Below are 25378 nucleotides of genomic sequence, written 5' to 3'. Positions count from 1 at the left end.
TTCAGAATTAGTTGTTTTGTTTTGGGGGTTTGGGTGTAGTGTGTGTCGAGGTCCACTGCTCAGAGCCCGCCAGCTCTGGAGTTGAGAGGCAACTCAGTGTCTAAATACTTTCCCTTTACGCTGCGTGCCAAACTTTGCTCCCAGATTATCCGTCTTTTAACTTGCGAAATTAACAGCGGCAGAGTTGACTGCAATTGTCGGGTGTTTAGTTTATTTCACAAAATGTAAAGTGAAGAAACCTTGCTATTTGGGGCGGATAAACACTTGCAGGAGTCGCTTAAATTAACCCAACGTTTGCAACTGTGGCTGAGGTGCAAAGCCAGCGTCTTGTTATCGGAAGGTTGCTTGTTCGATTCCCCTGGTCTGCATGTCGAAGTGTCCTTGGGCAAGATACTGAACCCCAAACTGCTCCTGATGGGCTGGTCGGCACATTGCACGGCAGCCACCGCCATCAGTGTATGAATGTATGTATGAGTTACTGTAAGTCGCTTTGGACAAAAGCATCTGTTAAATGCCGTAAATGTAAATGTAAATTTGTACGAGTAACACAAGGCAATATACACAACACAACTACTTTGACATTCATATGAATAAACTTTTTTTTTTGGTTGGTTTTCAGTGGTTTTTCTTATTGTTTACTGGATTAATCAATGTCATGTATGTATGTATGTAGGGATTTAATGCTTATTGTTCACTGGTAATTTTGATAGGTGATCTATGATTTTTTTTATTCTAGTTTCCTGGTTTCTGTACCAATTCATTTCAAGAACTTTCAGTCAGACTCTTGTTGTGTTGTTTCCTTTTTTCTAATTTGTTATCCCTAGCATTCAATTTCTCTTCCAATATGGTTTATTGCAAGATTTCCAAAAAGCTGCAAATAAAAACCTCAAAAGCCAACTGCTGTCTTCAGCCTTTACTGGAAGGGTATTTAGCTGACTGCATGGCTGAGCAGCTACATGAGAAGCAGAAGAGCCTCAGTGTGCTTCAAATTAAGTGCTTGGAGGCCATCTGAAAAATCCTCCCCCTGCACCTGTCCAACGTCTGAATTGAATGTCAAACGTCTGACAGTTTCTGTAACTTTCCAAAACCAACAATCTGACAATCGCGCCCACTTCCACCAGCAATCAGCTAGATGCAATGATTCACACTTCACACAATTGGCTTCGGCCAATTTTCGCGTACACTACCTAGTGCAACACCATGAACACTTTCAAGGAGAGATGGCCTGAATGTGTGCCTCTTTATTCCAGGTTTCATGACTGCACTGAGACAGCAAAGACAGTATTCCGTGATAAGACCGGGAAGCCGTTGGATAGAGCCAGGAGGAGGTGATGACAGCAGGTATTTCATCTGAATTTTAATTTTGGACCGACACCTAATCTTAACCTTAATTCCTCCTCTGTCTTTTATAAGCATAATATTGTTGCTCCATTAACCTTGTTATCTTTAACTATTTAACCCATTTTAGCCCCTCCACAGCATTTCATAACTCCCCCACTTAATCCTCCTCAACCTCCAGCTCCACTTTTCATCACCGTGCCTCCAACGGTCAGGATAACAATTAGAAAAACTGCTGATCCTGACAAACACAACTCTGAGAACCAGAGATTCAAAACTCCTCTCCTACTCAGTTCCTACCTGCACTCTGGGCCAATGAGGGTTTAGATGCCGGCGTATGAGGGGTTGGTCCAGCTGACAGTCACCCTGAAGATCAGTGGTGGGCGGAGCTTATATCCCCGGGTGACGGTCTGTCGTTGGTCAGGTTCATCTCTGCTTCCTTGTAACCCCACCCACTGGGCCCCTGCAAGGCCTTATGGGTACAACGCTCTGCTGAACATGTTTGTGCCACCTTGCTGTTCGGTTGGGCTAAGCAGTCAGCAGCAGTCTTCTGGTTGAATCTTCTTGTGCCGTCTTCATATAGGTTTCCTGTGCGAACAGACAATAAAGACAACAATCTATTAAAATCCAGGTTCTGTAAATCAACTGAGCCTTTGCAACTCAGTCCTGTGAAGGCGTAGCGTCTACACCTGTAAAGATTTGGTTGAACCTCCACACATTAGCCAACAACATTCTTAGTCATCTTTGAAACAATGAGTCCTTGATTTCAGACAGAAAGAGACAAAAGCAGACTTCTTATTCATTGTGTCTGTCTTTGAATTAGCTGGCTGAAATGGGAACTACTGCTGGCCGTAACTAGCTGGCTAATTAATATCACCACGTGTTGGTTGTGGAAAACCCTCTCCAGTGGACTCGCTTTTTGATGAGTCATTATTACTATACCACTTTAGAAATCATACTTTGGTTGATTTTGGCTTCCTTAGTTCAATCAGTATTTTTTACATTAATAAAAAAAAAAGGTTTGAGAATGACTAATAATCAGTTCAGGAAAGTGAAAAGGCTATTTTAGGTAGCAAATTTAGCTAAAGTCGCCTTCAGTGTAAACTTCCTCAAACAAAATAAAGAGCAGAAGAGACAAACTCATGGCTGATAAAGTGGCATCTCTGCTCTCACGTGGTGATGCTTCAGTCTTGAGCAGCGATTTGATGACTTAATTGAGTGTGAAGCTGTGAAAGAATCACGAGCATCCACGTCAATTTCCATCAGATTAATGGCAAATGGCATTGTGATAACACCAGGATCGCCACAGTAACACCAGAGACATCCCCACAGTCAAAGACGGCATACAGGAAATGTCTAGTTGTAACAGTTACGCAAAGTGTCTCCTGATGAGTTTAAATGGATTCGAGTGAGAATTTTCTCTGGAGTGGACTCTTTCCATTGCATTAATGTGGACCGAAACACCAACTATACACCATTTGTTTCCCTTCTCGCTTTGCTGACAAACATGAGGAGCTTCGTGACTGCCTGTTCCCCTCAGCACAGGCTTGTACATCATTCCTCCCCGTTTCCAGTCAGTTCATTAACGCCACATTCGATCTCCACAGACCACAAATGAAATGGAGGATTTGCCCGGCAGTGGAAAATAATTTTTTTCAGCGGCTGCGAGATGAACAGTGAGTCGAACCAAACAATAAGACGAGCGCAGCTGCCTGCCTGTGCGTGTGTCGGTTTGTCTGTCCAGGCAATCCAAATGACATTCAGTAATGTGGGGATGCTCGTCACCAAGGCGATGCAGCATTAGTCATTGTCAGGTTCGTTATGGAGACAAAGGCCCGGGTAGAATGTATGATTATGCTTAAGGCAGTGAGGGTTAGCCTAGATAGCAGCATGTACACACATACTGTGTATAAATACACTGTATTATACAGAGACAGTTTAGTCTTCAGCCTCCTCTTTCTACCGTGCAATTCCATACTCGCCAATCATTCTTTGTATTTCAAAATACAACAGTTTGAAATTGCATTTTGTATACTCTAATTTGTTTAATTTTGTAACTCTCTCTAGGTGAGTAGCTCTGTCACCAGCCAACGTCTTTTTGTTGTCACTGTTTGTTGTTGTATTGTTACTGTTGCTATAGCAGTCCTCTCTTTTATCCCAGGGCTTCAGCTCTCAAGTAGAACTTCTAGGCACTAGTTTCCAGGCGGTGGTTTCTTTTATCACTGTGGATACATCATTTCCTTATCGTTCATTTTAACTGAGAACGGAACTTAATTCTGCTCTGTCAGGGGGACCGGCAGGAAGAGGTGAGGGAGGTTTTGGATCTTCCAGGAATCGACATAGATATCAAATTAAAACTGTGAGACGGGCTCAGGTCTATTATGTTTCAGTTACAGGGTTTCTCTCCACATATTGGTTATTGGTGGGAAGTGAGTGTGCCATCTGCTCTGTCAGTCTATAAGTGGTGTTGAACTGAATCAAACGCATCCTGACACATCTCGTCCTGTCTCGACCAATGTAGTTAGCCCACTATATGACACCTCGCGCATTCATTCAGTTAGTTGCCCTGTTTCAGGTGAGGTAGAGTGCCTCCACTGTAAAGAATCATGATATATATTTAAAGGTTTAGCGAAAAGTCAGATATTGTGTGTGGCCTTGAATTAGCCTCCTGTACAGAAGGATGTTTTCATTTATGAATGGTTACATTAATAGCACTATAAGTAATCTATTTTACTGCATAGAATTATAACTGTTGGTTGAGTAAATGACAGTCAGACTGTCTTGTATCTGAACCAACATTTGAACCAACCAACATTTTCACCAGTTACATGAAACCACCTGTTCCATTGTAGATTTGATTGTGGTCATATAAGATATTTCACATTTTTAAGATGTTGGTAATACACAGTGTGTTGAAGTGTAACCCGTTTACTTAAGTGTCTCTCAGTCTTAGTGTTGTCTTTCCAAACATCACTGATGCAAATAGCAGCATCACACAAGTTCAGTAACTTATCAGTTAACATGTCTACCTGCAATAAGACCCGTCAGTCCGTTTCAGAGGTGTTTCTCCTCCTGTGATAACGTTTTAAAGCTAGGTGTAAACTTTTTTGTACACATTGGATGGTTCCGAAAAATGTTCCGATGTTCTAAATTATGGTACTTTTATGTTGCAACACAGGGAGCTGACATTTGTTCCCAAACAATTCACTTTAATTTTTGCAAATTAAACTTGATTCCCGTGCTTATTATTTCTTGTATTTATTTTGAAATATAGTAGTACACTGACCCTTTCTCGGTTAAGTACCAAAGTTAGATGACTCTCCTTTGTTTGCCCTATGCTCAGTTACGATGATCTAAGCACTGTGATCGAAAGTATGTCCTATAACCTCAAAGTGAAGCCTCACACAGTAAATACAGTATGTTACACAAAGAGGGGATATCAGGGGAGTTATTTGTACAGGCATGAAAATGTACGTATTTAAAGGTAAAAGGGGCCCTTTAATGGCGTAAGTTTTACCTATGCATACGGTAAAATTAATTGTGATTTTCGCTGAACACTTTGCAATTTCCCCCACAATCACGCATCAAATACATATTAACAACTCAGCTTTTGGGCCATGAGCTGGACTACAACGGCGAAGTGTCTCGGCCGGCAGTGCCTCAGGGATTTTACCCCAAATAAATGACGGCACAAACAAATGAACGTGAGGAAAAACTTGCTCTGTGGTCCTCCCCTCAGTTTCAGAAAGTCTCTTTCCTCTCTAAAACACTGTGAATGCTGACTCCCCTGCCCACCCACAGTCTGTTGGCTGCATAACCGTGTTCGTATCTGTGAAGAAAAAAACAACATACAAAGCCAGTGCCTCCTGTTGGATGAGAAGCTGCAGTTTCTCCCGGACGTGATCGCTGGTGAAAATGGGTTGCTTTTAAAATAACCAGAGTGTTCAGGGTCCGTGAAAGTCAGACACAAAGTACCCCACACCCTCACCTCTCATTTCTACGAGTGTTTACTGTCCATCTCGCCTCTTCTTTGAACTCATTTACATCACTTTACTTTCCCTCCCTCTCTTATTACACCCTCGTTCTCTCTCCTTCCATCATGTCCATCCCGGCAAACACAGTGGGAGCGAAGGGTGAATTAATAAAGGAGTGAAAGTGGAGCACAACTCCCTCAGGTCCGCCTTTTCTGGGACGCTGACACAGAGAAACACACAGGCATGCACACACACACACACACACACACACAGAACGACAACACAATCTACATAAAGACGCTCACGCAATCATACAATGTAAGGCCTGCATGTGAACAAAGGCACATGCATACTTCTCATGCATTACTTGGGGGATGAGATGTGAAGAGGAGGAGAAAACGATCCATCTATCCGTTCATCTGCATGCCCCTGCCCGAGGGTGGGAGGGACACGAGGAAGGAGGAGAAAGGGAAAGTGGAGGAGATTAAGGAAGGAGGAGGGCAAGGGCCACGTCAGGAGGGACGCAGGGGGAGCGTCACACAAGGCGGCGAAACTCAATGGTCAACACTCTCCCTGTGTTTCCTCCTCTCGCCTCCTTCTCTTTAACCTATTCCCCTCTCTCCTTTCCTCTCTCGTCTTTCCACCCCCTTTCATTTTCTTTCACAATGGCTCCATACTCCTTTGGTTCCTCCTGTCCTCTTTCTTTACCTCTCCTCTCCTTTCCATCCTCGTACCTTTCCTGTCTCCTCATTTGCACTTCTTTTACTTCCTGCTCTCCTATCCCCTCCACTCCTATTCTCCCTTCTTTCCTTTCCTTTATTTTCCCTTCCTTTCCTCTCTTTCTTTTTCTTTAATAACGGCTCTGTACTCACCGTTTTTCTCCTCCCCTCTTTCTGTGTCTCCCCACTCTTTTCCATTCTCTCCCCTTCTCTTCTCCCCTCCTGTCCTCTCTTCTATCACTTCCATTTATTTCTCCCTCATTTCATCCGCTCTCTATCCTCTTTTCTCTTTTCTTTTCACTCTTTTCATTGATTTTTGTCTTTCCTTTCTTATACTACCCCCTCCCTTCTCCTCTCCTTTCCTCTCAACTTCTCATCTCTCCTCTTTCCTTAATTTCCTTTAATGTCCCTTACTTTCCTTTCCTTTCCTTTTACAATGGCTCTGTTCTCCCTTGTTTCCTCCTATCCTCTCCTCTCCATCCTCTTTCTTTCTTCTCTTCTCCCCTTTGCTCTAACCTGCCCTCCCCCCTCCCCCTGTCACTTCCTTTCCTTTCCTTTTCCCCTTGTTTTCTCCTCACCTCCCCTCTCACCTGCCCTTTTCTTCCTGTCTTCTCTGCTCCCCCCCCCTCCCTTTTCCTCACCTCTCCTCTCCTCTTTCCTTTTCCTTCTTTACACAAATGCTTTATACTCCCTTGTTTCCCCAATTCCTCTCCTTTCCGTATCCTTTCATCATCTCTTCTCCCCTCCTTTCCTCTACTCTTTCTTTCCTGTTCCCCTTGTTTCTACTTACCCTTTCCCAACTTTTCCTCTCATTTCCTCTTTTATTTCCTACCTTCTCATCCGTCCTTCCTTTCCTGTCCTCTCTTCTCTCCCTCATTTCTACTCTTTCCTCCTCTCCTCTACTCTCAATGCATGTACAGCGGTATATTGACCCTGTCTGACATGACCAAAGTCGGCGAAAAAAAAGAAAGAACCTGAACCGCTTCAAAGAGAACAACTGGTATAAATGTGGAGCACTAAACTGCAGCACCAGATCGGAGCCACTATTCCAGTTTAACTCCACCTTAAATGCATCATTGAATATTTGTATTGACAGGTTGCTACAGTCGGGGAGGCAGGGATTGTTTATTAATGGCTTACACAAATAAAACCTGTTAATAATTAAGCCTCCTTTAGTGAGGAGAAGAAAAAAAAAAAGTCCCTCAGGAGTTTCATTGTAATTCAAAGCGTTGTAGTGGGCACAGTCAGACACTGGGGATCAAGCCAGCAGCTCTTCATACCGCTCGCTAGATTTTCTAACAGATCTGCCAAAACAGCTTTTCATCCCTCTACTCCATCCATCTTTTCTCCCTCCCTGTCCGTCACTTTGTTTTCATCCCTTCATCCCCGCAATCTGCTGATGGAGACAAGGACGGAAGAGAAAGAGGAGGAGAGGAAGCGGGTGAATGAATGAAACGAGTTGAGCGAACCAGTGAGTCAGACGAACGACATGACTGTAAGGACGAACGATTACATGTTTGGGACAGCGTGACAAAAGCTGCCGCGTCTCAACTGCGCGTCACAATCAAGTGACAAGTGGATTTTTGATTTTTTTTTTGACAAACTGGCTGTGAAATGATGACGCTTGTTTACACTTGACAATGGAGGCGGAAAGAAACTAAGATTTTAAAAAAGAAAAAGGAAGAAAAAACAAGAGGCTCTAATTAAAGAGTAGCCCTGTGTGTGTGTGTGTGTGTGTGTGTGCGTGTGTGTTTGCCTCTTGGTTTCATTTGTACTCACAATAATTTTACCTTACATGAACCACATCACTTACTAATTAAAAGGGACCACACACCTTTTAGGATATTCCTGCACATTTCCGGATGTTCGTGACTCATATTCTTGCTAGTGTGTGTCTGGGTACCCCCCGTCCCTAAACCAGGAAGCTCAGTCATACAGTGCAGGTCTGTAAGTGCTTTCGATGTTAAGGCAAAACTATGGCTTACAAAAAATCTGTGAACAGTGAGTTCCATTACCAGTTTTTATTTGACCTTTTTTGTGTCTCGTTTTTCTCTCTGTCTGATCTCGGTTGTTATTTTCAGTCAGATTTTTTGTTGTTTTTGTGTCTATTTTAGAGCCTTGTGTCATGTGTTTGATTCCTCAAAATCCGAAACCACAGACAAGGACTGCGAATAAGCCGCGGCGAGAAGTCCTGTATGACTTGCATTGGATGTAACAACGCCTACATGTACTGTCTATGTCAAATAAACTGCCAAATGAATAGATAAATAAGATTATGACAGGTTGGACCTGAGCAAAACTCGTCCGTGCCCTTCACTGGTAGAAGACATGTTTAGATTATTTTCTCAAGTTAAAAAATAACAATACTCCAATGTTGAAACACTGTCTTACGAGCAGAAGTCCTGCATTCACATTCTTACTACCAAAAAGTATTTGTTCTAATAGTTCTAGCATCAAGATGTGCCAAAAGTATCAAAAGTTTAATGAGTCAGAATGCAGAATGACCCATTTCAGAATAATATACAATATATTGCATCACTGGATTGTAATTGTTAATTATCACTGTGTTGTCGTTGTTAAAGTTGGAGCATTTTTAACTAATTTAAATATTGATGGCAGTACCTTAATCCTAACAAACACATCTTAATTTAAAGTTAATTTATGTTTTATATTAAAAATCTGTATAACTTGGTCAAAATAAAAGAAGTGAAAAAAAAGCAATAAAGAAGTAAGAGTGGTAAAAGTATTAAGAGACTGAAATGGTAACACTCTGGCAAATTATAAGTAGCTCACATTGTACTTTAGTATTGGTGTAAATATACAAAAAAAAAAGTCCAATTCATAAAGAAACAAGCTTTTTTCTTTTTAAGAAAATGGACTGACAAACTGATTTGTAATTGTCAGATATGACAGATGAAATACTGTCACATAGCATGCGTCATACATAACATACATCACATCAAACTATATCTGCATTTCATTCCAGAGCAGGATGTAATGTTTGTCTCGACTCCACACAGTGGCGGAAACTGGAACAAGAAACTTACAACACAGCCTCTGCAGGGGGAGAATGAAAGCTCACCAAGCTACAAGGTAATAAAGGCTCACCAGAGATTGAGAGGTAAAACTCAGTTCTGAATCCCAAATCTCTGATTCTCACGTCTTCATCTGTGAGGCATCACCTCTTCCTCTCACTCTCTCTCTCATACACATAGGCGCATACACATAAACTACAGCGCTACATAACTTGATGCAGCAGAGAGGACAAAAAGCAGAGGGACGACATAAAGAGATGAAATCAGGCAGGGGAAAGAGTGCAAAAGAGAGAAATAGAGCAGGAAGGAAAACATGCAGAAAAAAAGTGAAGAAAGAAAGAAAAGAGTCAGAGCTAGAAGCAGTGAAGGGGAGAAAGAAAGGGAGCGTCTTGCAGAAGCCCAGGGGGTATCCTGCTATCCCAGAATGCTTTGCTCTAACCTACTTTGGTATTTCTGTTTCTGTCTTTGTCTCTGCAGCGCTCTGAGTGGGCTAGCTACCCTGTACACACCATATCTGACTGAGTTTGGTTCCTGTGCGTGTTCCTGGAGTTCTATCCTTCTGAGGACCAACATGATTATACAGATGTATGTGTGTACCTGTGTGTGTTTGGTATGGGCGACTCTGTGCCTGCAAACTTCTGATCAGTGACGTCACTCTTAGAGGCCTTTTGTCTGTCTACACATACACACACATACACACACTTCTCAGAGTCAAAGACGATGATGTGAGTGATGAGAACATCCTCGTTAGGATATCAGATCCCCCAAAACAACAACACACTTGTGTGAGTGTAGCTTGAGTGTATATGTATAGGTGTGTGTGTGTGTGTGTGTGTGTGTGTGACCGTGTCATTACTGACTTATGTGCGTGTCCTTGAGTCAATGCAACTGTAATGCGTGGTTCTCCATCCACCTATGGGTGAATGACTGTGTGCATAACTGTTTGTGTGTGTGTGTGTGTGTGTGTGTAAGGGAGAGAAAGAGAGCGAGAGCGAGAGAGAGAGAGAGAGAGAGAGAGCGAGAGAGAGAACGAGAGAGAGAGAGAGAGAGAGCGGACTGAGTGGGCAGCCTGACGACCAGCTCAGCAACACTCTGTTACTATGGAAACTAATGAGCAGAACACAGAAAGCGGAGCTTGATGAAGTAAAGGGAGGAGAGAAAGTTTTGTCTTTCGTTCTATCCATCCATCCATCCATCAGTCCATCCATCCAGTTCATACCATAACTTGATGTATTTATGATATGTGAGAATGTAACACAACTTACATCACTTTGTCTTTGAAGTCTATTGATAGAACTCGGGATGGTATTTCCTGGAGAAAGTAAAGGATGTAATGCTGTACACACAGTCCCAAGTGACTTTCCCCTCTTCCACTCCACAACAGCGCCAACAGTGCAACACTAGCTAACAAATGCTAATAAATGGAGTCCACTGACATGAACAACACAGATTCGAACACAAAGTCCAAAGCCAAAGCTACCGTTACTGCAAACAATTCAATATACATTGTGATAGTGTGGTTTTAGCTGGCTAATGCTAGCCAACATCAGATGCAATGCTAACGTGGATGAGTTGTAAAGTCCTGAAGCAAAAATTTCATCTTGGGTGGATAAAGTCAGCTAATTCATCCAGACTCCCAGCGCTGATCTGGCTGTTATCTAGCTTGCTTGCCTTTTGAGAATTACTTCATTAGCTTATGCTATGAGGGAAACCATTTCCAGATGCATCAGATAAAGCTAACTGGCTAACCATAGCTTGCTTGCTCACTACGTTCTGACTAGCAGAATACTAATTCATATGTTAGTTGACGATATTGCACAACTGCGATCAACACGATGCCGACTGCAGATGACTGAACAATCATCTGTGTCAATAACAACAAGGATTTTACACTTGTTTATTTATTTGTGTATTCCGATTTAAGGACGAATCAGATGCATAGAAATCAGATGTAATCGAATTATCAAGGCTGTCTCACTTCATGTTTAAACAATAAGAAAAATGTAACAGGGACAGTGATCTCTCTCGATTGTTCACATCACACCAGAAATTACATCAGGAAGTGTTTGGAATTACATGTTTAATCTTCTAGGTTTAATATTTAAGGTGTTTTTTTTTTTCTTGCATCAAAGAAAATCTCACAGACAGGCACACTTGCAGTACACTTGATACTTCCTCAAGAGCTCAACATTTCATAAGCATTCGAAAATAAAATAACGTGTTTTTTTAATTATTTGAATTTATAGTGAGCTTTTATGTCTTTTATTTATGACGTCTTATTTATTCTTCTGTACAGCACTTTGGTCAACTTTGGTTGTTTTAAAGTGCTTAACAAATAAAGCCGGATTGGATTGGATTGGATTGGATATACATCATATAAGATATTGCTTGAGACTTTGCCCTGTGTCCACTTTGTTTTACAAATGAGAGTCAAACGTACAGAAGCTTCTCTCTTTCTCTCTTAATTCCCTATCACAACTTCAGACACATGCAACGAATGAATAAAGGAACCATCTACCATCACAACTCTTATTAAACTTAACTTTAACTCTTTCCCTAATCTTATCAGCGACGTACCTCGCCCCAACGTTTATGCTACCCTCTATTTATTTTTAATAATAGAAGGCTTAAAATAAATCAGCAGCCTTGTTGGGGCCAGACCCCACATGAGAGGTGTGTCCCCACAATGTAATTACAAGGTACACCCATGCATCTATTATCAATCTGACATTTAACACTGGAACCAGGGCTCCACCTGCTGCATGCACGGGAACACACACACACACACACAAGCACTCAATTTAAAGCCTTTAATCTGTCATAGTGATCAATTATTTTTATGCTTCTCCACGTTGAGTCCCTAACAACTCATTTAAATACAAATCCGCCTCAGTGAAATGTGAATAAACTTCTCCAAACTGTCACTCATGTGAGTCATGACAGTCCATACAAATCGCTCGCTGATCCTTTCGGCGCCGCGTTCAGAAGCTGTTTTGATGAACTCCAGTAATCTGTGACCACAGTAGTGATTAACATCTCACTCCTACCTCACACACCCCACATGCACACAACTCCAAAACACATTCAGCAACCGAGCTGCTGATGTTTGTTATACATATTTTCTCTCCACCTGCCCACACCTGTTGTGCTGTTTGTGCCGAACAATTGAGCAGAACTCCATTAACTTTCTGACCAAGGACAGCCCACGCCGCCTTACAGCGCTTTCTGTATTTGCTGTTAAAACACCGTCAGGATAAATCATAGCCTATGTTGCCTTTGGCAGTTATTTGTGCGTTTCTGAGGTTTGTATTGAGCTTTTCCAGTTGAGTCTGCCTCGTATGTGTCACTGCATTTAGTCATTAGGCTCCAAATGTGGCCAAGAAAAATTAACAATTGTTTATGTTTCTCACCAAACATGTTGCGTGTGTCTTTCAGGTCTAACTCTTCTGATAAAACCTTAATAAAGCCAGTTTTTTAGATATTCATGAACCTAAATTGAACGGTACATGTCCATCACAAATTGGTTTGTTTAGAGCACGGATTCAAATTGTGACCTGCTCAGCAAATATACTGTCAAAAAACAAGGTTTCATGCACAACATGTCATTCCTGACGCTAGAGGTGTCTCAGTCAAAACTTACCAGAAGGCATAAGAAGCGTGGGATCATGGGAGTTCTTGCGACTATTATGATTATTCCTGATGAAAATCTGCCCACATAAATTGGGCAGAAAAGCTCACGGATGAGAACATTTGAACGTTGTATTTGTGTCATATTCAGTGAGCCAGCTTCCTTCCTCACTCTCTGACTATTAGAAATCATATTGACAAGCGGCAAAATTAAATTAAAACTCGCCGTCACCTTGAGTAAGCATACAGATTTCTCTGGGTCTAAGAGGAAGTACACAAATCAACAAAATATTTAACGAAGGTGTCATTGTCGATTTTAGGAACGTTGATGAAAATATCGAGCAAGCAAGCAAAGTTTATTCACATGGCACCTTTCACAGAATCCAGTCACAAAGTGCTTCACAGTCAAAGTCAAATAGAATAAAAACAACAAATAGATAAAAATGAAGACAAACAATGGAGCAAATCATAAAACCTAATATTCTACCTGTCTTAAAGGGAAGGTTTAAGACTCATTTCTTAAAATAAATGACACATAATACATCTTTGAAGGTACCCTGTGATGGCGCGTCTTAATGAGTGTTCCCTGTTCTGTTTGTAATGTGAACGAGCCCTCCGAGGCATGGGTGTCAGCGTGTAATTCATTTTAGTTTCAGCTATTTCACAGTTGGCAGTATCGTGCCAACAACTGCAGCAATGTACCGAACAAAGATGGAGAACGGGGATTTGACTGCTAGAGAGCAAACGAGAGTGCGGGGGGCGTTTCAGAGGTTTTTCAAAAGTCGGTTTTACAAATGTTTTATTGGGAAGGAAACGTATTGACTATGATTTTATAAGGCCTTAAGAATACGCACAATGCATTTTCGGAGAAATGTGAACATAAACTTTGTCTTTAAAGCAACTCCACAAAGCACTTCGAGCTGCAGTACATAATCTCTGTGTGGGATGTAGGCAGTTGTGTTCATAATGAGCATCTTTATTTTTTGGTTTCCAGGATGGACCAACATGGCCATATTCCACATTCAACTATAATTCATTAGCAGTGAAGCATCCTGCTGACCACATAGATTATTTAATATAGTAAATAGTGAATAGCACAGAGAGCAGATGGTATTCTCAAAGATCACTGGGAACTACAGTGGATGCAGGCCGGTTTCATCTCTTTTACCTCACGCCCCCCTCTAATCCTCCCTGCACTCACCCATTCAGCCAGCACCCAGGTAAGCATGGTCATTTGACATGGTCACGTTTGTTTTTCGAACCAAGCATCAAGCCTGGCCATGATCTGGACGCACCGGGTCTGGGGGCTTGGAATAGTGTGGATTTGCAAGTCCTAAAATAGGACTCCGCCTATTGATGTCGATGCAGTAGAACCAGAGATACTGGCTCTTTTATTTCAGGCGTTATTCTTCCTTGTCAAAGCTTGACCCATACATTACTCACAATTCAAATTCACAGCTGACAAGTCCGTCTGAGATTCATGTCATGCTAGGTGTGGTTAATGTACCATCAGGCTGCTACCCTCAAGCAGAGATGAGGAATGGGCTACAGACGTCTGCTGAGCTCACATCTTCCTAAGTTCTTAACAACAGAGATCTTTCAAATTCCACATTTGTAGTCTTCAGCCCCAACCACACTTGCCTCAAGTGACATCACTTGTCACAGGCTGCTTATCAGACTTTATCCAGCTCCCTCTAGAGCCACAAAAGGGTTTATACATATTATTTTCACATATACAGTCGTATGCCCCAAGACCTGTGAAGAGACTGATGTGTAAAATCAATGGAGTTAGGCTTTAAAGGGGCTCCTTGGAGCTTCTGCGTTGTGTTAGAAGCCGGTCATTAGTTAGTGTTTGCTGACTCCTCTTCTAAACTTACGTTAGCTGCTGATGCCCTCTGTTAGCAGAGCAGAGAGAGGCACTGAGACGAGGCACTCAGGAATGCTCATGCTTTGGACTGTCGCAGAAAGTCCTTCACAAAGAAATCCACAGTCCGGCAGCATCAAACAACTCAAACAAACCGTCCATGAGCTTGTTCAGACTACTGGGAGAGACAGGGACGGTCACGTTACAGTCGGCTCAAACTCCACCAATAAAAAAGTGATCAATACGTGCAAAGCTCCACAAATTGTTACATGTTTCACATGTTGCAAAGCCTTCTGAGACAAACTTGCGTTTTCTGGGCCATGAAAATTGATACGACTATCATCCACGCACACGCAAGCGTGGACACTATAAATGCAAACCGGTGTTAAACATGTACTAATCGCAGGCGGTCGTCCACCGGCATCCCCAAACCACCCCATCTTATTGGCTAATGGTGGGGAAGGTCTCCGATGACTCACTCTCCATCTCTCTCTCAACCACACACACAAACCCTGCACACAGTGGCGCACACACATTTCTAATGAATGCTCTGTTCGCATTTACACAGAAGCAGCAACTAGACAGAAAAACCAAAACACAAACAAGCAGAACAGAATCAGTGGCCTGTTCTAGCTGGTGGTGTCAACAACTTTGGAGGGTCTGGAGGGTCCGGTCAGAACCCACCTCTCTACTGTGTGTGTGTGTGTGTGCGTGTCCATGGACATCCTGCATGTGTGGGCGGACAGTGAGGCTGAGTTGTCATGTTGGGCAGAACATATCTGCATATTCATAACCAAGCATTTATGCATACAAGCCTGCACACACACACACACACAGTTGCACACACAGGTGAACACAGATGTACAAAATTTGCCACGAGACAAAACCAATATTAAAAAATGATGATGGCGTCGTGCTGAGAAGAACAGCAGGAGGCAGGCAAGACAGCGAGAGAGAGAGAGAGAGAGATGAGATGAGATAGACGGAGAGAGCATGAGGAAAGACACAACGGCAGACTAGAACGAGAGAGAGGAAGAGAATGAGTGGTAGGCAGGAGACTCTGTGTGGGTTGACTTTTCTCTCTCTGGTGCTATGGTAACCTACAGAGCTGCAGCTAATCATAGGAGAGGAGAGGAAAGAAGAGGAGACAAAAGAGGAGGGGAAAAGAGAAAGAGGGGAGAGAAGGAGTGGAAGAAACAGGAAAGGAAAGGAAAGGAAAGGAAAGGAAAGGAAAGGAAAGGAAAGGAAAGGAAAGGGGATGTGAGGGTTTCTGCGGGTTTCACAAATCGCACATTTGAACTCAAATAAAGACAGATAGCGGAGACCTTTAATTGGTTTTAAATGCTTTGGTATAAAGACATCAACTTTATGACTTGAAGAGCTCCTAAGATCCTTGAGTACTGATTTATTTTCAAATCAGAAAATGTTAATGGCCTCAATAAAAAATGAGAAAATGAATGAGAACGATAGCCATGCTCGTCCCTTTGTCAGTCTTTCAATTGGTCCACCACTTTGGTACAGACTGAAACATCTCAACAACTGTTAGATGGATTGCCACAAACTTTAAATATCCATTGTCACCACAGGGTGAATCCTAGTGATTTTGGTGAGCCCTTGACTTCTACTCTAATTGCTACATGAGGTTGACATGTCTCGACAACTACTGGATGGGTTGTCATAAAATGTGTTCACGCTCCCCTCAGGGTGACCTACAATAACTTTAGTGATCCTGACTTTTCATCAGGTTAAATTAGTCATTTGTCCCGGACTCTGGTTTACAACCCAGTGATTGCTGAACATTATACTTGGCTTAACACCAGCATGTTACCATTCAGCTCAAAGCCCTGCTCAGTTACAGCCTTACAGAACCACTGAACAAGCTATTTGTCTGAATCTGTAGTTAACATAAAAAGAAATAAAAAATAAAGCCAAACTCACTTGTGATGAACATGAGACAAACATGGGCGACGATAAAGAAAGACGCAAAACAGACCAATAGTATTAAATGACCAATCCTGAGCATTCAGAATCCCGAGTAGCAACATATCTGCCAAAATATGTCATGTTTTGTTCTCCAGGCTTCTGTTTTAGAATTCTACTATTCATTTTAGACAATAAACAATTAAAGCTGGGGTTGGTAAGACTGTAGAAACCAGCTTAATCAATCTAGATTTTATAAGTATCCAACTTTTATATCTGCATTTAAATAAAATGCAAAAACCTGTTTGTGTTCAGACCTCTGTCTCGTTTGCTGTTGTGACAGTTGATGTAAGCAAAGAAAGTGCAAGGCTGTAAATGTAATAGTTGTTTGTCCTGTTGTGTAATGTACGCCCTGGAGCGCAATGCAGCGAATTAATCACAACATGAATCAGCCTCATGAGATAAGGTGAGCACTTTGTTGGACATCTACCAAAGCCAAAATTGGCATGTAAACAGCAGGGACAGGATTAAAAACCTTTGTATTAGAGGTGGCTCTGGAGTCTGGTGTGTCACTTTGTGGTTGCTTGATTTCTCTTTCTGGTTTGTTTCTTTGAGTTGTTTAATGTATATTTTGGTTGCTGTTTTGTGTCACTTTGTGGTTGATTTGTTTCTTTGTGGTTGTTTTGTCTCTTTGTGGTTGTTTGATTTCTCGTTGTGGTTGTTTTGTCTCTTTGTGGTTGTTTGATTTCTCATTGTGGTTGTTTTGTCTCTTTGTGGTTGTTTGATTTCTCGTTGTGGTTGTTTTGCCTCTTTGTGGTTGTTTGATTTCTCCTTGTGGTTGTTTGTGTCTGTTTGTGGTCATCTTGTGTCTCATGTTGTCTCCATCATTGTTGAGTCTCTCTTTGTAGTTTGTCTCTTTGTGTTGTTTTTGTGTCTACATATTTTTACCTTCATACGGCAGGAATAAAAAGAAATATAAGCCTGCCTGCACTTATGAACTATATGATCTTTCGTATCACATTAAACATGTCACAGTTCAAATTATTTGTTGCTACCCGCCTCAAGCTACAACAGTAAAATGATGCTTAATCATTGAGGCTTCAGTAACGATGTCATATATAATAATCTATCATTCACAGGGGACATATTTCTGACGAACGACTACTATTACTTTAGACACTTTGAGTACATTTAGATGATAATGTTATTGTAATTTTTTTTGTTTATTTCATATAGTTATGTCTTTTACTTTAGTCAAGGGTCAGAAAACTTCTTTCACCGCTGGAGATAATAAAGAGCAAATGTTCCCAAAGTGTCCTGTCAGGGAGAATAACCAAGTGGAAATTTGCTTTAAAGCCACAAAACAGAAAGCACAAAAGAATCTGTGAGGGTCAGAGATGTCTGGAGGCAAAAATACTTTCACATATGTAAGATATGTTGCACTGGAATCTGAGGTGGGGCTAAAAAAAAGCTGTCTTTTGTCTCTGAAATGTCAGAGACACTCTCAGTCCTCTGTATGCACTCATCCCTTATTTCGGTTATATCTGCAGTCCAATCAGAGACATTGATTATGGGCTGCTGTTGATCGCAGATTAACCACATCGCCTCATGCTGTTCCATAAAGGAAACAGCTCAAAGCTCATCATTTGAGTGAGTCAGTCTCTCCAAATCTCTCCACCGCAGTTGTCGCAATGTAATCATGTCTCCGTGCTGTTTTCCTGATGTGTGACGGATTAATTAAGTATCTTGAAATGTTGCCATTAATATGTCACAAAAATGAGGGAAACAGGGTGAGCGTGGTCTCTCTTGTGTGTCTCTCTTGCTCCTTTTCCTCTTTGTATTCCTCTGTTTGCCCTCTCTGCGTATTTCTCTGTGTTTCAAAATCCTACTGAGAATGATGCAACCATACAGTAACTGTACAGACAGACCAGAAAACACACCCACGCGCACATACAGTGACACACACGCACACACGCACAGTCTTTCCGAACCCAGACTACTTAGGAAACATTTAATCTACACTTACTGAGTTCATTCACAAACAGAAAATCCTATTTAGAGCATTTTTTCTCTCCTTCTGTTTCTTCACCTGTCTGTCTGCATGTCTGTCTGTATATTTAGGTCAGTGTGCCCCATTTGTTACTGGACCTACTTAAAGTTGATTGGTTTACAGATGTTTTTCTGTTTTTTTTTCTTGTCAGGATATAAGTACATGTATTGGCGGTTTGCTGATGTAACTCATCTCAGTAAACATGAAACAGCCATAAATGTTTCAATTGTCCCGCCTGAGCAACATCAGAGTCAGTGAAGCACTCGCCTCCACTTCTGCTTCGAAGGTTTCATCATTACATTCTAATCATCAGGCATCTGTTTTTGTCTCTGTAGTCAAGGTTGTCTATCAACACTAAGAGTAGTTTCGTTAGACATATTTCCAGAATCAGAAATGTATAGTTTTTAGCTGCAACCATAGCAGCTCTACAGCTCTATAGCTTGTCGGTCAGTCGGGTCCACGAGAAATGTCCTCGCTCCTTTGGCAACCACAGGTTTCAGCCTATAGGAGGCTGGCATTTGGCTCAGAGTTCAAATGAGTGTGTGTGCTCATGCCAATTGGTCATAAGTGAGCGTGGCAATCAGAGAGGCCTACCAGCATTCAGGTGTGCAGTTCACTGTGTATGTGTGAATGAAGGAACCTGTGGATGCGTGCACATACTGTACGTGGTCGCAGTAATTCAGAATTTGCGCTTGTTGAGCAGTTTGTCACGTTGCAAATCTACCCTCTTATCCAAACAAAGATGGTAACTGGAATGGCTTTTTTTTACTCAAATCCAGGCCATACAAGTGAAGGGCAATGCAGGCAGGAACCTGTGGCGGGGCCCCAGACGAAGAGAAACTATATTACCACACATACTAGAAGCCTTAATATGTGATCTTGGCTGTCTTATAATCAGGCCCTTGTGTCAAACTAAAGTTTAAAACCTCTGGAAGTTTGTGCTCATATGGTTTAGTCCTACAAGGGTGCATATTATCACATACTTATCACAAACCTATACCTGTAAGTCTTATCAACCATAGAAGTACTGTTTGCACCGGAATTAATGGGAATTTGGAGGCATCGGTAGAGGACACATCGCAGAGAGAGTGGTAGGTGGTGAGTCAGCATCGCCAGTTTTTAAGGGATTTTGGGAATCCCGACGAGTCTTCTGTCAATCGGGATAAACTCCATTTCTTAATTCAAACAAAGATGCCAGCTGGAATCTTCTCGCCCAAATAGGATTTTTTTCACGACAGACACTTTTAAAATGCACAGATGTTGCTAACGCGCCTGTGTTTTCCCACATGCAATGTGCAGAAAAGGTCTATTATACCGTGCAGATTCATCACATTCATTACTCTGTACCAAATATGATTTTATTTAACATGATAGGTATAAATTTACACGGCCACGCAGTACTTAGAAGAGGTCTCATGAGCCAAAAGTGAAAACGCTTGTGTACCATGGGTGTGCAGAGACTTTAATCAAGCTGTCCTCCGTACCAGAATCATTTCCCTCTCCCTCGGGAAGAAGTAGTCCTTGACCTCGCCTCTCAATCAGAGTAAAACCTTCCAGAGGTTCTTATCAGAAACCTTCAATCTTCAAACTGTCAGTTTTTTTCAAGAAAGGAGAAGACAGTATGATTTACCCCTGTAATTACTGGGGATTACAGACAGTTTGCACAATATGATTGATAACGTTACTTGATTGCTGGAGTTATTATATTATATTTTGATTTGCAGATCTGTGGGACGATACCAGCTGTCAGTTGCTGTCATATAAAAATCTCAATATTGGACATGTGAACAAACACTCAAGACCGCGTTTAAGCTAGACTTGCTGCTGAAGTAACGATTAATGATTATTTATTTGTAAATTTCTGAAACCACAAAAAAAGCTTAGTCCCTATCACGTCTCCTCATGTTCCTTTTTCATAGTGCTGTATTGTGATGTTGTCAATGTCGAATCCTTTTGTACAGGAGAAGCTGAATCAAACCATGATTTCTCAGACGGACAGATATTCAGTACTCCAGATATTATATTACAAACTGCTTCAGTCTCTACTAACACAGGTCAGCTTGTCATCAGTACATCACATTAGCAATCACACTGCTGAGGCTCCACAAGTATGTCCAATAAGCAAATGTTGCCAAGCAACAAATACAGTTTGCAGCCTCCAAGCTGAGTCCTGAATGGCACTTCATTGCAACTGCACTCGCTGGTAGGACGTTTAAACTGCACCCCTCTGTGCTGCATGAGTGTGATACGATTGAGGCCACGGTGGTGTCATTCTGGCCAAAGTCGCCTTCAGAAAGAATGTGTAACCTTGAAACCAGACAGGTTAATCATCTGGATATAAATATAAACAGGCATTACCACCAGCTTGATGCAGAATCGAGACCATCCACATCCTCCAGAGAGGAATCTGTCTGCTGAGACAGATCCACGTGTCTACAGCACAGTATGGATCCTCTCCCACACTGAAGGCACAAATCAGGTGAACTTCCCTTGAGTTCCCCTTCAGACAGTCAGTATTTTCTCTATCTGTTTTCTCAGTCACTAGTACCATACCATCACATATACTGTAAATATTCTAGAGCGTGCAGGGGTTCCAACTGGATTCTGCAATAACACATCTTTTGAACACTAGGGGGCAGTGAAAAAGCCACACTCCTTCAACTCTGCGTTCCTTCTGGCTCTTTAGCTGCTAAATGCTCCACTTTGTTCACCAGCTAGTCTCTGTGTCTGTTTGCTGTTTTGTGCTGAGCAGGCGGTATACAGTGGATTTTAAGAGCTTCAAAGAGAACAGTGGAGTCTGTAGCTCCTCCACATGTTGCTAAACTTTAAGTGAGTTGCTGCGAATTGTTTAGCTGCACGGCCTGCATCTTTGTGCTTACCAATTTCCTCTCACGGCGGGCGGCCGTTTATACAGAAAAAGCTCTACATGCCCATTGTACGCTGCCTGCTCAGCACCAAACAGCAGAAAGACAGTAAGCACTTGCAATTAGCAGCCGAAGAGTCAGACATTTCCCATAGGAGTTGGTAGAGACCAAAACCTGAGCTAAAAGAGAGTGAACCAGAGTGAAAAATGGTCAGAAACACGACTCCAAATGCTAATGTTGCTCTCATTATGCCGGTATGTGTGTGTGGGTGTATTCATGTGTGTATTTTGAGACATGTGATATGATCATTGGAAAAACACAATTTCAACAGTAACGGTAAAATTGCATTATTCATACAATATTGGTTCAATTATAAGATTTTCAATCCTAGTTTTAGAACAAGCAAATTCAGTATAATTACACAACGACATTTATTGCAGTTTTGCACCTTCTGTTGACACACTGCCTCCGACAAACTGTCTCTGACGCTCATCCTGTGATCTCGCGGGCTCTGCTGAAACATGACTGATTTTCAGCTAACCTTTGCCAGTCAAGTCAAGATATTTGAGGCTTAGCAGGGCTGTAATCACAGTACTACTGGTGTTACTGTCGACTCGGCCAAAAGAATCTCTCAGCTGTGGGGCATCCCAGTGAATCCGTGGGTTAAGGTGAATATCATGTACTTGTGATGTTGTGGGCTCAAATCTGGCTCCTGGTCTGTCTCATCCCCCTCTCTCTCTCTCTCTCTCTCTCTGTCATCTTCCCTGCCACTGCTCTGCATACGGCCTAATGAAGCAGAAACGAATCCCAAAGCTTTCTATCTGCAGTAGACGGAGCTGTGAAGATGAGATGTTTCCTCCTACGCAGGCAGGCAGACAGGCAGTAGCTCTAGAGACCCGAACACCTCCAACTGCACTGTAATGCTATGGAATATCTGATTAACTCTCACTGATAGCAAACTGGTAGCATGTCGTCTCTATTCGAGCTGATGGATTCTCTCTGTAGATTTAGGTCTGCGGCGTGGAACTGATTTAATCGTGAGAATTGATATCAGACCTGCAGTCACAAAGAAAAGAATAGCATACAGCTGCATAAAGGTATTTTGACTCCGACCGGTTAAAGAATCTCTTCAGGTTGCGTGTCAACGAATTCAACGAAGCTGTTAGGCTGCCATGTTAGTCAGTTCTCTTCCAGTTGACAAGATGGAGCGGAGTTTTGTATGAGCAGAGTGAGTCAGTTAACATCAAGATGGTTGGAACAAAAATGTCTCCATTCAGGAGGAGGAGTGTGCGCCATCATGGTGAGCAAAACATCCTCCTCAAACAAGCGTTATAAACGAGTAGGTTCAGTATATTGACTTTATTGAAGCTCTTCTTTAACTTTTGACCAACAGTGATTTAACACCTCCAGGGCCGCACACTCTGGAACTTAGACATGACGACAGTTTTGGCTCAGCACTAACTAAACTGGTAAAAAAAAAATATAATGGATGTTCTCTAAATAATAGTGGTATTTAATGGGTTTTCAAGTCAAATTAATGTAGCCATGAATCAGCCTCAAAAACCCAACATGTACAATTTTTGGTGTCATTAAATCAGCGCAGCGGTAGTGCTTAGTGCTCTTTTTTTTTTTGTGGGTCTATATATAAATGTGCTCTTCTAACAGTACTTACAATGCTGATGTGCCACTTGGAGCATTTATCTGTTTCTAACATGAAATCGGTTTGGATCGTGCCCCGAAAAATGTGAGTATGATCAGTCAAGGAGGGAAGCTCAATGCCTCCCTCACTGATTGTACGCCTTGTTAAAGTTGAATGGTGAGAGAGACTTTTGTAAATAATACAAAGGATGTGAACCGGAAGACCCGTTACGGATGTTGACATGTTGTCTGTATGGCTAACACTGACAACTATTATCATAATTGATTACCCAATTAAAGTCAGTTCTGTTTATATAACCCAACATCACAATGACAATGCCTCAGTGGGCTTAACAATCTACAGTACAGTGAATGACATCCTCTGTCATTAAAACTGTTGATTCGAGTAGGGAAAAACTCCCCAGTACAAAAAAAAATAAAAACCCTCTTGCAGCGAAAATAATAAGGCAATTACTTTCATGAAAAATCAATTGACTGTTTGTCTGTAAAATGTCAGAAAACTGAGAAAAATACCCGTTATTCATTTGAAATTGTTTGTCATATTCAACCATTTTCATTAGAATATTCAAACAATCATCACTGCATCATTTCCAAAATAACACAAAGCTAATAACATTTTGGATTAAGTATGAGTGTGTTCCCAAATCTGTGACATTATTTGGACAGAAAATGTTTTTATGTTGTTTTACACTTCCATCACGTATCTGTACGTTTGCATCTGTAACTGTGGATCTGACAGCAGGGAGGCCTCAACCCAACAGCCAAAAAAATACAACTTGCTCTCCACAGAGTCTCTCAGTAGTCAAAATCTTTCTGTCTCTGGATCAAAGTTTGAATATTGTGTTTTGGGAAAATTGGCTGAACACAATCCTACAAAACTGGTCAGGGGGACAAAAACAATCTCTAAGAAAAGCGTAAAAAGGACTTCCTGTAGATTTGTATTTGAGGCGTCCTCAGGTGGTCGGACAGAAGACACTCTGCAGCAGAGCAGCCGAGCAGAAAGTCTCTGTTTGTGCACAGCTGAGTCCTGGAGGCACGGAGAGGCCGGCTGTCGCCTGACCTGAGGTTACTAATGGAACTTTTAGGGACTCCGGGTGGCACGAATGTCACGCACTTACAGCGCGACGGAACCCAACGCGTGACCTGTTCCTCATTGTCTCTTTTCATAATCACTCCAGATTGTAACGAGACATGGAGGATCAGGAGTTTTCACACCTGCCCACTTGTTAACTCACACATCTGCCCACACCAGTGGAGCGCCGTGAGTCCTCCAATGGAGATCGGGTCCTACACGGACGCATTTGCATAGAAATGGATGGATTCCTCCACACTAAAGAAGAGTTGAGACAACCCCACTGGAAAAAAAGCTCCAATACCACACTTCTCTAAACGAAAGTAGCAGAGAGGGTTTTCTGGACTAGTGGGACAGTATGCTGCTGCACAGCCCTGATACAGGAGTATAGATGGATGCGTTATGTAATTAATACTCCTCCTCCTATGCAGATACAGTAGACAAGCCTAAAAATTGTGGGCTCAGCTGTAACAGTATCCCTGAAATGACTGACACAGCTCATACATGCAGTGTCATTTTAATCACCCCGGCTCCTATAGTCCCATATAGAGCAGCGGCTCTTGACTCAGCTAAAGCCTTTGCATAACTGACACTGTAAAACATACAGTAACACCAAACCCCCTCTACGGCCACGCAGCATGCAGAGAATGTGTCTCACCCACACACACACACACACACGTAACATACAGCCCAAAGAAACCTACCGTTTACCTGCTACCCCATAATTCACAGTCCTGGCAGGGACAGGTGACTGGTAAAGCCAAGACAGACAGAGAAAAGTGGTGTTGGGCATCTCTTACCAACAAATCCCCCCTTCTTCAGGAATCCTTCCTTTCCTCTCCCTTCAGCCGGCTTCTTCCAGCGCTCCAGTTTTCATCTCTCCAGTAACGAGAGCGGGAGGACGAGAGCGAGGCACTTTAAATAATCAGCATTCCTCCTCGCTCCTGTGTTTTCTCTCCGTCTCTCCTCTCTCCCAGATTTCTCCACAGTCTCCGGGGGGGAAGCAGGAGCATCAGTGATACAGTGCCGCGCGCTCCGCTGCAGGAGGCTGAACGTCAATCACACAGGTAACCTAGGGAACCGCTGGGCCCGCCCCCCCGGCCGGCGCCGATTGGTCGACCGATGGAGAACCAGAAGTCACAAGTCCTCGCAGATCCACAGATGGTACACCGAGAGCTGTGCTGGGATCATGTACAGAGCCAAACAAACAGTAGTGGATTGCGGTACTTGTGAACTCTCGTTCTCTCCTCTCGGTC

General features: G+C 42.3%; 2 long non-coding RNA genes across 2 annotated transcripts in view; one reads left to right on the top strand and one right to left on the bottom strand.

Annotated features, from left to right (window-relative positions):
• Positions 1-10052, top strand: part of LOC115590997 (uncharacterized) — a 24308-nt gene extending 14256 nt beyond the window's left edge. Inside the window, exons 2-3 of the long non-coding RNA XR_003985875.1 lie at positions 1251-1341; positions 9544-10052. This is a non-coding gene — a long non-coding RNA (uncharacterized LOC115590997). The remainder of the gene's footprint in view (positions 1-1250; positions 1342-9543) is intronic.
• The window catches only part of LOC115590996 (uncharacterized), a 27641-nt gene extending 2263 nt beyond the window's left edge, over positions 1-25378 (bottom strand). The window contains exons 1-2 of the long non-coding RNA XR_003985874.1: positions 24923-25378; positions 1639-1926 (exon numbers count right to left, since the gene is read on the bottom strand). This is a non-coding gene — a long non-coding RNA (uncharacterized LOC115590996). The remainder of the gene's footprint in view (positions 1-1638; positions 1927-24922) is intronic.

The sequence above is a fragment of the Sparus aurata genome, chromosome 11 (assembly GCF_900880675.1).
Source record: "Sparus aurata chromosome 11, fSpaAur1.1, whole genome shotgun sequence".
Classification (NCBI taxonomy): domain Eukaryota; kingdom Metazoa; phylum Chordata; class Actinopteri; order Spariformes; family Sparidae; genus Sparus; species Sparus aurata.
The sequence above is the reverse complement of the archived record's forward strand: the minus strand, read 5'-3'. Positions and strand labels throughout refer to the sequence as shown.